Raw genomic sequence first — 13,359 nt, forward strand, 5'->3', positions numbered from 1 at the left:
TCCAATTTCTATAGTTTTACACCTTTTCAAGCAATATAAGCTTTAGGCAAGTACCAAGATAAATAAAAGGAATTGTTTTTTTATTCTTCAATGAAAAAATATCTTTGACATTCTTTGAATTCAATAGTTTAATTTTGTAAGAAATGTTATTTCCCTTTTTTTTTTATGAATAGGCATTTCAAATCTCATTTTCAAGAATACAAACACCTCTAGTTTAGCTTTCCAACCCCTTTTGCAAATAGCCTTAGGACACTACCTTATTTTGAAAAAGATAAATTATCTATGAAATTGGAGGTCCCATGACAGCTCATCATATGTCAATGACAACTTACATTCCTCTTTGATAATAGTTATGATATAGTAGTTTCTCTTTTGAAGTTCCAATCTTTTTGTCATCATGCTTTATTTATGGGAGTACCTACAATTCTTCAATCCCCTTATTTTCATTTTTCATTATTCATTTTAACACTTATAAGAATAAACAATTCTCCTATTCAAATCTTTGAATCTATTTGAAGTTATTAATGTTAGTGTAATTTCAGTCCGATACAATGTATATACATATATATAAATGATAGGATCAAAGTGCATGTTCATTAATCGGTAAACTCAACATTAACAATACTGTAATTTGGAGGTTGGGTTCAGATGAAATACTTTAATGTCCATTTGTATAATCTATTGAAGTTGCCAATGCCTAGCAATCCAGTTATAATTATAATTTAATTTGAAATGGTTTTCATAATAATCATCATCAATGGTATTAAAAAAAAGAAAAAACTCATTGTCAGAGCTTGACAGGATCTATAATGGTAACATGATTCTCAAAAGCGTGGCATCATAGAATGCCACTATTGCAAGATGTCTACAATAAATTTATTCAAAGACTAAGAAAATTTTAGGAAATCTAATTGGTTGGGGTAGAGTCAACTTGACTTTCATTTCCATATTATCATTCTTAATCTTGATAGGGGAGCCTTGGAACAAGACATGGACATATCAAAGTATAAAAGCTTAAAAGAGTATGGAAAATGAAATATTGGAAGTTGAAGTGGTATTAGAGAAAGAAACACAACATTAGAGGTATTTCGAAGAAAGGGTGTTGTGTATGGAGAGAAAGATCAAATATCCCCTCCCATTGGGAGAAATCTTTAGATCATTTTGATTGAGTGGAAAATTATGGAAAATATAGACATTATCAACAACTATGTTTTAAGGTATTCAATTTTTCCTAAAACTGCACTTTCCTAACAACTCTTCATTGACTATGAAAAACATTTGTGGAAATTTGAAAAGCTTCAACCTGATCCCCTATTTCTATATACTTGAAGGAGAGTGGTATTTTTTAAGTTGGGCACTTTTACAAATTATCAGTTTGGTTCTAAAAACCTACATGTATCTAGATAAATTACTGAAGGAAGTTGAATATTATAGCAACTGAGTATGTAGCACTCAAGTTCCTAAGTTCTATGGGGGCTTTAGGGACTTTTATTATGATAATCTTGTGATTCTTTCCTAGAGTTGAAAGCTTGTTCTAATTACTTCTGATTAATGATATAAGTTCATTGTTTCTTGATTATTACATTTATTTACATATTGTAGTCAATAACTTAACTATATCCATGCATGTGATATAAGAGTTATTTGATTTATTATGCTCTTGTTCTTTTTCCTTAATCCCTAGAGATGATTCTTTGTAATGAAGAAAAGTAGAGTAGAAAGAAGTGTTGGAAAATGCAATTCAAACAATTGTTATATTGTCATTGATGTCAAACCTTACTAGCAGACATTTACTAACAATGTAGAGTGTCATATCGGTTGATTGATGAAGAGGATTTGATATGAAGAGATAACTAGATGAATTAGTGAAGTTGTTGTGGGAAGAGGAGTGAAGATGATGGAATAACAATGGGCATTTGATTAGTTAATTGTTACCACATTTTTTTACCTCTGCCAAGATTCAAAATTTGAAAATGCTGCCCTGCCCAACGTTACCCTCCCCGCTTTATTGTTATTTTTAATCGCCTTGGGAATATTGAAAAAATTAAATGTTCAAACCTTAGAGTATTCCCTTATTTCCTAAGGTTGTTTTTTGACTGCCCGCGACCTCTCCATCATTGGATCAAAGAGAATCAATGGTTAGGCGCTATGTTGCTATGGAGATTTCCAAAGCCTATCGCGATAGTGACATAGCGCCCTGTCAACATGTGGCACGGTGGGTCCAGTTCGCAAGGTAGAGGTTAAGGGGCAGGTCGAAAAAGTAATGCATCGCGGGAGGGCGCTATGGCGCTAACGAAAAATTGGCACTTCTCGCCATTAGCGACATAGCGCTCGGCTGGCCAAAGACGCGGTGGGACCGCAGGTGACGTGGAGGGGTGGTCGCATTGAAATGAAGTCTTGATTCATCGCCAGCTGGGTGGATCTTGACGTCAACAGTTTTGGACCCGCCATCTTTTAGATGTTTCGCACAGTTTTCTTCACCCTTGGATCGACGCAAATCAACGGCGGGCGCTATCTCGCCATGAGAAAATGCACGTGATTTTTTCATAGCGACATAGCGCCTTAGTGACACGTGGCAAGTTAGTGGGGTCAAGCAATATTAAGATGTGACAAGGTGGTGCTACGTCAGGCCAAGTGTGACAGGTGGATCGCAGGCCCAAGAAATTTCAATGGATGAATGTGCAGAGTACGACAAGTCTTCACGATCGTCAGATCAATGGAAATCTACGATGGGCGCTATCTCGCTATGGGAAGTTGCACACTGTTTGCCCATAGTGACATAGCGCCTAAGGGACACGTGTCCTCGTGGGCCTAGGGAGGAAGCGCAGTAAATATAACAGTTAAGGAGCTGACAGTTAATGTTGCGATCAGGTTTGGAGACATCACAGTTAACGTTAACAATTTAAAGGGTGGCACGGTTAGTTGAATAGAAGTTCACCACTGGGCGCTATGGCGCTATCATGAATTTTGAGTATTTCACCCATAGTGACATAGCGCCCAGTCAATAAAAGGAAGGTGGTCAACCGCAGAAAGACTTCCCAAGTGGCAAAACGAAAGGAGGTGATTGGCCCGTGTGGCCCAGTTGGCTTGTGGGACCTTGTTGACTCTTTGACCTGCTGATTCATGGACCAGAAATAGAAGAAGTCGAGTTTGTCGTGAAATTTGATCTTGTGATCAATGCTCAGCTACTCCAGAATGAGTGATAAACACAAAAGGGACATTCTATCATCATGGCGAATCCATCTACCTGATCAGAAGTTATTCATCGGCACCGTTTTGTCTTCTCAAGGCTCTTTTAGTGAGATATCAGATTGTGTTGTACCAAAGACCCATGCCTCGATCAAATTTTCAGTGGGCGAGGCTTAATGAAAGTTGTTGAGCAGTAATTGCAGAGGCAAAAATCCCAGTTATGCTGGAGCTATAAAGGCAAATTTTGTAAATTTTATCCAGGTCGACCTTTCTTTGACTTTTCTCTATTGTTGCTCTGCAATTCCAGTGTAAATTCCCCTGTGCCTCTGAACTGTATGATTCTTCACTTATCTCCTTCAGCCATTGGTATGAAAGTGCAAGAACTCTTTGCCTTCACCATTGTTTTGTGAAAATCTATAATCTGCATGACTGTATCTCTGCTGGCCTGTGAATGATATATAAGTGAACCTCTTTCCTTGTGTCATTCATCTTAGTTTTCTGATCTGCATGTGGTTATTAGATCAAAGCAAGTCTGGATGTGTATATCCTTAGTTTCATTCTGATTCAGTAGTGCATATATGGGCAGGGATTGGTCTGGACACTCTATTTTGGTGCATCACCTCTTTAGATTAGACTGGGTAGATTTTCTTTCATGCTCTCCTTCTCCCTTTTCCTCTCCAAGAGTAGTTAGGTGCACCTTGATAGTAAGAGGAAGCCGGCCTTCTCCGAAGACTCAACCTCACAGTTCAAGTCCCACAGCTTGGAGGTTGTTTCCATGTTTCACTAGGTTGTCCTCATGCATAGGCCTTGGACAAGGGTGCAAACCTAAGTGACAACATTAATCTTTGACAAGATAATGTGTTGTTTAATCATCATATGAAGTGAAGAAGACAATTGAGTTGAAGTATAGAAGAGTAGAATTGAAGCAAGTCAAGAGGCATAGCATTGTTGAGTGAGACTTTTACTAGGTTAATGAGTAGAAAATTAAGGAGCTTAAGAAATAATTGAGAAAATAGTATTAGCAGAGTGGTATTTATGGTCGAGCAAGATGAAGTAGTAATCGAGCATGGTGAAGATCGAGTGATGCAGTGTAAGCTGAGCAATGGACAAAACATTAAAGATTGAGTAATCTGGAGATGACCAAGAAAAAGAACACTATGGTGACTGAGTGTCAACAAAATGACACTTTGTGGAAGAATTGGGATTTGAGGCCAACATAGTTGAATTTTTGGATTGGTCAAAAAGCATGAATTGTTAAATTAAAGTATATCTTAATAAACATATGTGTGTGTGTGTGTACACAACATAGTTTTAAATATTGTTATCTAACTAAGCTATACTTTAACACTCCCTCTTAGATTAGGAGGATAAACATAATTTTTTTAAAAAAAATATCAATGAAATTATTTATGTATAACACAAAAGAATTCTTTGATCAGAAGACTTCCTATATAATATCATATAAGTATTAGCCAATTAGAACATTGGCATAGGACATTCACCAATTCCTACTTGACATTATGTGACATGAGTATTGGCCTATTAGAATATCAATCAAATGATATTCACCAAGTACTCTTGAGAAATGGCCTATCAAAACACCAACTGAATGATGCTCACCAAGTTCTCAATGTGGTATTAGCCTATCAGAATATCAAGGCAAGATATTTTGTAAGTACCAAAAATATATCTATACAAACAACTTGTAGATAGTCAATTTAATGACATCTAATTCCTAGTTATTGATCTATAAGATAAAGCCTTTTCATGAAACATTTACACAAAATGTATATCTTCATGATACAAGTTATTGTAAGATCGTCATCTTTCAATAACTTCTCCAAGTAAAAGTGAAAAACATTTGAAAGTCATCACTTTCAAATGATAAGCACAGGTTTAATATGTTCATAACATTAATAGTATAATAAATGTGAAATAATCAGTTATTCTGAGATATTTTCTCATAATCTACAACCATACCAAGTTCCTTACAAAAATGTTCCACTTTTGTCCTCCCAAGTGGTTTGGTAAAAGTGTCTACAATTTGATTCTCTGCACTAATATACTCCAACTCAATCACATTCTTCTCAACCATGTCTCAGATATAACGATATGGTATCCTAGTGTGTTTTGATCTATTATGGAACATTAGATTTAGAGATAGTTTGATACAACTCTGGTTATCACAACAGATAGTGGTTGGTGGTAGAGACTTCCCAAATAATCCAACTAGAAGTTTCCTTAACTATACTACTTCCTGGGCTCCCATAAATGCAACTATAAATTTAGCTTTCGTGGAACTCTAAGATACTGATGATTTTTTTCTACTTAACCATGATACCGTTGTTGATCCCAAGGTAAATCAACATCCTAATGTACTTTTCTGATCAATATAGTTTCCTACCAAGTCAAAGTTGGTATATCCACTTAGATTTAGTTCAGTGCATTAGTGTATTTTAGACCATATTCAACTGCACCCCAAAGATATTTGAGAATGTGTTTTGTTGCTACTAAATGAACTTGTATGGGTTCATATATGAACTAACTTAGTGCATTTAATGCATAGCATAAATTAGGTCTTGTATTTACTAAATACATCAGTGATTCAATAATTTTTTGATAGAAAGTAGGATCAACATTCTTAGACTCTTCAGTTGCTTCTTTTGTTTTGTGTAGATTTATTTCCATGGGTGTCTTCATTGGCCTTTTGTCCATAATTCCAAATATTTTAAGTATATCTAAGGTATACTTCCCTTGATTTAAGATGATCTCTTTTTCATGTTGTCATACTTATAGACCTAAGAAATAATGTAATAGTCCCAAATCTTTCATGTCAAATTCAGATGCAAGATCTTGTTTAGATTTGTTAATTAGGTTATCTTCTCCTTTAATCAAAAGGTCATCAACATATAAAACCAAAAATCAACATATTCCCTTGTAGTGTACTATGAAGTATAGATTAGGATTTACATTATTTTTGGAAAAACCAAGTTTAGTTAAGTGGTGTTCTATTCATTCATACCAAGCTCGGGGAGCTTGTTTTAGTCCTTGTAGAGATTTATTTAATTTACATATATGTGATTGTTTATTGTTTAAAGGAAATTTTGACATCCATTTGATGAATTTTCCATCCCTTGGATGCAGCAATGACTATGACAGTTTTGACTAAGGTATATCTAGCTATTGGGGAAAATGTTTCTTCATAGTCGATCCCTTCCTTTTGAGAAAACCCCCTTGCAACAAACCTAGCTTTGTATTTGTCAATACTTTTGTCTGCTACATGTTCAATCTTGAATAGCCATTTGGATGATATAATAGATTTTTTTTGGTCTAGGAGCAATATCCCAAACATCATTTTTTAGGATGAGGTTATGTTCTTCTGTCATGGCATCTTTCTAGTTTTGTTGTTTCATGGTTTCTATTACATTAGAAGGTTTTGACTTAGATATTTCACTCATCAATGAAATTATGTTAGGTCATTTTCTTTCTCTAATTAATTCAATAGGAGCTAAACTATTTTATATGATTAGTTTTTTGGCCCATATTGGTATTTTGTTTTCTTCAAAAGTATGGCATATATCCATGGGTTTGGTATAGTTATCTTCATCCATTGAGTTCTCCCTTACAAAATTAGAGCCTAAAACTTCTAGAGTTTCTTCACTATTTGACTCATTTTCATCTTTGGATCTTTTGTAGGTAGTATCTTCATCAAATATTACATCTCAACTTAATTCAATGTTTCTCTATCTAGGGATTTATATATGATAAACTTTAGAGATTTCACTATATCCTACAAAAATTCCTCTTTTTCCCAAAGGTTCTAGTTTTGTCCTTTTCTCCCTAGGAATGTGTATGTAGACATATCATCCAAATATTCTTAAGTGTTTAAGATAAGGTTTCTTTCCAAAAAAATCTTTTTCAAGGGTTTCAAGATCAAGATATGAGTGTGGACATCTATTTTGGATGAAAAATGCAGTATTTGAGGCTTCACCCCAAAGAAAAGTTTCAAGGTTTTGATCATGAAGCATAGCCTTGGTAGCTTTAACAATAGTTTTATTTGTTCTTTCTACTACTCCATTCTATTGGGGATTGTAAGGGACTGAACACTCCCTCTTAATACCAACATTTCTATAATAATTTAGAAAGACCTCAAAGATATATTCTTTACTATTATTAGTTATTAGAATTTTAATTTTCTTTCCAAACAAGTTTTCTACAAGATTTTGGTTAGATGTATAGAGATAACAACAAGATAGATAGGAAGAAATGATAAGAATGTCATGAAAGTTAGAAAATGTGAGCTAAGACTCTAATTTTGTAAATTTCTTATTTTGTTTAAGGCCACAACCTAGAAGACCTTATAGTTGAGCATGTTGTGGTTATTCTATATGTGAATTGAAATAATTATACCTAAAATATATTGCATTTGGCCTTGTGTACTATGTGGTTCATTTATAAATTGTGTAGCTTTCATCTGTAACTTTGAGGAGGGATAGAAGGTTGCAGGTTGAGTTTATTCCACGTAGTAGGATCCTACATGCCCTTCTCTATGTTACAAGAACTAATGATAACAACAATTTGTACTTAAAAAGTGAACCTTAGAATAAGATATTGCTAGCTGAAATTTTTGTTGATGATATCATATTTTGAGGTCAATACTTGATGTGCAAATCATTTGCTAATGAGATGAAGAAAGAATTTGAGATGTCAATGTTTGGAGAGATAAAATTCTTTTTTGGTTTGCAATTTTATCAAATGAAGAGAGGCATCTATATTACATAATCAAAGTATATCAAGGGGAGATTTAAGACCTTTGGAATGGAAGATTCAAGACTAGTTGGAACACCTATGATTACTAGACATAAATTTTCATAGAATGATGATTCTACAGAAGTAAATAAGACATTTTATAGATCAATGGTTGGAAAATTGTAATATGTTGTTCATAGTAGACTTAAAGTTGCATTAATTGTTTGTATTGGTTCAATATTTGATGCTAATCCTAGGGAAAATAACCTAATGGCTAAAAAGGATACTAAGATATCGAAAAGGAACATAAAACTCTAGTTTATCATATAAGAAGAGTGGCAATTTTGAGATGAAAATTTACACAAATGTTGATTGGGCTAGAAATGTTGATGATAGAAAGGGTACGAGTGGAGGTGCTTTCTTCTAGGAAGGAGATTGATTTCATGGAAAAGTAAGAAGAAAAATTATATTTCTCAATCCACAATAGAGGCTAAATATGTTGCTGCAACACTTAATTATTCAAACTTTGTGTGTATCAAACAATTGTTGAAATGTATGAAGGAAGAGTATACTTAACTTGTCATGATATATTGTGATAACACAAGTGATATGAAAATATATATAAATCTTGTGATGTACACAAATACAAAACACATTGCAATCAAGTATCATTACTTGAGAGAGCTAGTACAAGACAAAGAAGTTAGACTTGAGTATGTAAACACAAAGGAATGGATAGCTGATATATTCACTAAGGTATTACCTAAGAATTCTTATGTGTATCTAAGAGGTAAGATAGGGCTCATTCCCCTATGTAAATCAAACTAAGATGAGATGCAACACTATATCAATTGTTTTGATCAAAATATCTTACAAATTGATGTCAGAGGTCACACTTTAAGAGTTTCCTAATGTTGTGAAAAGAAACACAGAAGTATGAGTTGATGAGGTTACAAGAAGTCATGGTCAAAGATGACAGGGGGAGAGATAATTTTAAAGATCAATTAGTACAAAAAGTGAAAATGAGGATGATGTCTTTGGAATTTTTGTCAAAGAGGGAGAATATGGTTTCTATGTTACCATCCAATATCTAAAGATGTGTGTGTGAGAGAGAGAGAGATATTGTGCTAAGTTACCATCCAGTGATAGAGGGAGAAGATGAATGTCAAGAGAATAAAGTAGGAGATGTATGTCAAAGGGGGAGCCAATATAGTTATTATTCCTATTGGTGTCAGAAGCAAAGAGGAAGCATATTACTCATTCATATGATTACATGGATGAGAATCAGAATGAAACTAAGAAAATGAGAATAATGAAACTAAGGATTTTGATGAAGATATGTATCAAATCAAAGAGGGAGCTAACTCAATGAAAATCATGAGAACATTTTTTCCATTGTATGGTATCAAAAGGTGTTGTCATCAATGTCAAAGAGGGAGATTGTTGGAAACTATAATTGGAACAATTGTTATTTGTCATTGATGTCAAACCTTATTGGTAATACATTTACTAACAGTGTAGAGTGTCATATCTATTGATTGCTGAAGAGCATTTGGAAAGAAAGTTAACTAGATGAATCAATGAAGTTTTTGAGTAAAGAGGAGTAAGTATAATGGAATTAAAATGGGCACTTGACTAGTTATTATTTGACAAGATAGTGTATTGTTTGATTAGTGAATGAATAATGGAAGAGATGGGTAAAATAGTAAGCTTGACTGAGTATCATTTACATGGTCATTAGACAAGTTGAAGCAGAAGATTAAGGAACTTAAGATATAACTGAGAAAATAATGACTCGATCGATAGTTATGACTGAGCAAGATGAAGGTGAAATGGAGAAGCGATCGAGCATAGTGAAGACCAAGTGAGCTAGTGTAAGTAGAGCAAGACAAAATTAGTGGACACTGATCTATATATTGATGAACAAGATGAAGAATATAGCGATGAATGAGTGTCAACAAATAATAGTTTGAGGAATAATCTAGATTTGAGGCTGACATAGATGAATTTTTTGATTAGTCAAAATGCATGAATAATAAGGATTGATGAGATGGCTCATTTAATGAACTAATCGAGTTTGTTATGCAATCTAAGTCAAGGATTTAATGAGAAGTTTTGAGAAGTTTCAAGGAAGGAAGAAGGACAAAATGATGGACAAATTTATTAAATATCATCAAACCCTAAAATCTATGGTGATGTTTATGCATAAAAATATCAAAGATAACTATTTAAAGAGGCATGTGAGATGTTTTAGGTTGGTTGTTGGTTGTTTGATTAGTTGATTGGAATGTTTGTGAAGTAAAGTGAAGAATAGAATTGTAGAGGAAATGTGAAGAGATAGGTGAAGTGAGTTTTCTTAAAGGGTTGCCAAGAAGATCAATGATGGAGAATGTGATGAAGTCCAATTAGTGAGCTAGGATTGAGCCAAATAGAGATTTGAACATGACAAGTGAGTTATATTTTATCATATCAAATCTGGTTGTTACTTTCTAACCATTGTGGTATTAAAATCCTTTAATCAAGGGTGACCTAAAATTCATTTGTAAATTTTAATCAAGATGGCATTCTAATGGAATGTCTAAATACCTCTAACTGGACTAATCCTAATAAGATGATATAAATCCTTTAACATGATCATACCTAACAATGTACTGTGTAACCTTTAACAATGTTGGCTCATAACCAAGCTCACTTCAGAAGAGTGAAAATGTGGTAGCATGTTACTTGGTGTTTTTTTCAAAATTGGGTGTGCATGTTAAATCCTGGGTTTCATGCTATTATATGTTATATATATTTTTTATTTTTCATATACTAAATCGAGAGCTAAGTGATAAATGAATAAACTTAGTTATTGATAATTTTCTATATCGAGCGAGTGGATTTAGGAGTTTGAATAAGGTGTTTCAAGTTGTTAAATGTTGAATTGGTACATTTGGACCTAAGGATAACTAGTTCACCCCACCCCCCTCCCCACCCTCTTTGTTATTCTAATCATAATAACATCACTTGTAAAATGTCTTCATCTATATCATGAAGGTCCACTTCATATAGCTCATGTGTTGAATCTCCACTTGCTTTGTTTTTCTCTCCATTGCAACATGTCTCATATGATAAACTAACATGACAAGACATCAGAATTGAAATCCACACTTAAGGGCCCCCAAAAAATATGTCTTGAAAATGAAAATATTCAAAGTCTAAACAATATTTTTCTCCTTTCTCAATGTTTCTTCATTGTAATCCTCATCCAAAAATTCAAAGGCTTCATAAACAGGTTCCATGGACAATAATGAGTAAAGAGCAGATATTTTGCCTCATGTTGTTTGAAGTTGATTTTTAACATTCATGTCAACTGAAGTAATCATATAATATCCTTGAATAGTTTCCTTCGCCTTATTCATTGTTTCTTCTTCACAACATTCTTCACAAAAAAGGATGGCTTCAAAATCTAGATGCATGTAACCTTGAAAATATTTTCTTGAAAAATCAACATCTTTCTCTTAAAGATGATCTTCTCTTCCATTTGTAATCACTCTAGTTGGATCTCTCATGATTGGTCATCACAAAGCCCTAGAATGTTTTTTGATACTAGGTACTCTTTTTCTCCCATGGCTATGATTGTGTTTCGATTTTTCTATAAAATTATTTCAATCATGATACACATCCCTATCAAATTGAATTTTTTCATGATGCATTTCTTCTTGTTCCCCCATTTGATTGTCTTCATAAGAAGAACAAACACATTTTCCCATTTAGTGCACACATCCTCTAATAAGTCCATTTCCTTAGGAGAACTGATCATAGGTTAAAATTCATGCAAATGAAATGCCTTTAAAAGAGCATCATCATCAAAACCCTCATCTTCACATTTTTGAATCACCTGGTCATAACACATTTCTCCAAGGCCTATTTATTTTATAGTGTGAAATGCCATCACAATATTTTCTTCTAATTCTTTAAAATGAGTTGTTAAATTATGAATTTCCTTACTTGATCCCATCACATTATATCCTTCTATCACTTAAACTACCTCAGGAGAGAATAATTCATTAGATGTACATCTCTCATTTGATAATGGAAGGTTCGTAGGGATAATTGATTATTAGAAGATCCATTGTCTAAACTATCAAAAAAATTATAAGGAGTAATACTTTTCATGGAACCAACCAATCCTTTAAATGCCTTCCAAAATTTCCATACTAATACTTTCTTTATCAAAACGTGATAAAGTGGTTTCTCCCAAAGTCTCCTCTCTACAACCAATTCTTAGGTCATCCACATTATCAATGCCTTCGTGCAAAAGGTTCCTTCCAATGTTATGAGTAGCTTGTAACCTTTTTGATGGAAAGCTTTCTACTATCTCAAGATGATCAACTCTACTTATGTTTCCTTCATCTTTCACAAGATCATCATGAATCTCATCACTTAATAATGCATCATAAAGAGGAATAGATAAGTTCATATCTCAAACTTCAATAACCTTTTTTTCTTCTTTAACTACCAATGATGAATAAAAGGGAACACCTTCTCCATATAGTAAATCATCATATGAAGCATCAAAATACCAATTAGGAATTAAAGGGTTATGAAATTCATCTTGATCTGCATCTTCAATCATATGTTGCTTTCGTCTTGAGAAAAATTTGATATTTCTTTTCCAATGTCATTGGGATCAAGGCAATTGAATGCTTTCTCATGAGTTTTGGAAATTTTATGGTGATGTCTTGATACATTAGCAAGCCTTTATACTTCTATATATTCTATTTCTTGATCGCCTTCTTGATTTGACATATAGTCCCCATATTCTTTCATACACATAGATTTTGATGAGTCATTTCTAACATTTTGATCAAGATAATTTTTTTTATTAGTAGAATAATTCTCACATTGGTCTTATGTCTAAAGTTCTTGTTGTGTTTGTAATAAAGAAGGATGTATTTTGTCAAGATGAAGATGTGCATTGCTATAGAAGATTTTCAAGAACTTAACCTAATTGAAATCAATGGAAGTATTATTTTGTTGGGAAATAGGTGTAGGTGTTGGGCTACTTTCTTGACCACCATTATTCACATGAATTTTTTTTTTGAATGAAGTCTTCTTTATATTCGCATGTGGAGCTTCTTTATCGCAATGATCCTAGTTTTTGAAAGAAAAATTAATTATCTTTGCAATATTCTTCATCTATCCTTTGTAGAATTTGAAGTAAAGATGTATGAATCTTTCCTAGATCAAGTTGCAAGCCACCATAAAAACTCTTCAAAAATCCCACTTGTATGGGTTCATCAAGATATTGTTGCTTCTAGCATGCAAGGTACTCATCATCACTATTAGTATCAGTATCACTTTAAACTTTTCCTTTGTATCAAATCATGATTTTGAATGCAAACCTTCAAATAGAGTTTCTTATATTCAATCATTCAA

This window comes from Cupressus sempervirens, chromosome 7 (assembly GCF_028749045.1).
Source record: "Cupressus sempervirens isolate cs-2001-9-10 chromosome 7, ASM2874904v1, whole genome shotgun sequence".
Classification (NCBI taxonomy): domain Eukaryota; kingdom Viridiplantae; phylum Streptophyta; class Pinopsida; order Cupressales; family Cupressaceae; genus Cupressus; species Cupressus sempervirens.